This window comes from Arachis hypogaea, chromosome 11 (assembly GCF_003086295.3).
Source record: "Arachis hypogaea cultivar Tifrunner chromosome 11, arahy.Tifrunner.gnm2.J5K5, whole genome shotgun sequence".
Taxonomy (NCBI): domain Eukaryota; kingdom Viridiplantae; phylum Streptophyta; class Magnoliopsida; order Fabales; family Fabaceae; genus Arachis; species Arachis hypogaea.
Genome location: NC_092046.1, coordinates 50225372 through 50226157, shown reverse-complemented (window position 1 = coordinate 50226157; position 786 = coordinate 50225372). Strand labels below are relative to the sequence as shown.

General features: G+C 40.6%; 1 non-coding gene across 1 annotated transcript; it reads left to right on the top strand.

The window, feature by feature from the left end:
• Nucleotides 1–201: 201 nt before the first annotated feature.
• LOC112725427 (small nucleolar RNA R71) lies at nucleotides 202–305 on the top strand. Its single transcript, XR_003164537.1, has one exon. It is a non-coding gene; the product is annotated as a small nucleolar RNA R71 (small nucleolar RNA).
• Nucleotides 306–786: the final 481 nt, after the last annotated feature.

The window sequence follows — 786 nt, the reverse complement described above, 5'->3', positions numbered from 1 at the left end:
TTTCTTCTGAGTTGTCCCATTATTCACAGGATTCCTTTCAGAAGTGTACATGAACTGGTTATTTGTAACAATTTCAATGAGTTCCTGGCTTCTGCAGGCGTCTTCAGATGAAGAGATCCTCCTACAGAGTTGTCCAATGACATCTTGGACAATTCACACAGACCATCATAGAATATGCATATGATGCTCCATTCTAGAAACATGCCAGAAGGACACCTTCTGATCAATTGCTTGTATCTTTCCCAAACTTCATAGATGGATTCACCTTCCTTCTGTCTGAAGGTTTGGACTTTCACTCTAAGCTTACTCAACTTTTGAGGTGGAAAGAATTTGGCCAAGAAAGCGTTGACCAACTTTTCCCAAGAGTTCAGGCTGTCCTTAGGTTGTGAGTCCAACCATGTCCTAGTTCTGTCTCTTACAACAAAAGGAAAAAGCATAAGTTTGTAGACCTAAGGGTCAACTCCATGGGTCTTAACAGTGTCACAGATTTACAAGAATTCAGCTAAAAACTGATGAGGATCTTCCAATGGAAGTCCATGATTCTTGCAATTCTGCTGCATCAGAGAAACTAATTGAGGCTTATGCTCAAAGTTGTTTGCTCCAATTGTAGGAATTGAGATGCTTCTTCCACAGAAGTCAAAAGAGGGTGCAATAAAGTCACCAGGCATCTTCCTTGCATCTCCACCATTGTTGTTATTTTCGGCCATCTCTTCTTCTTTTTTCGAAAAATTCTGTCAGGTCTTCTCTAGAGTGTTGTGCTTTAGCTTCTCTTAGCTTCCTCTTTAG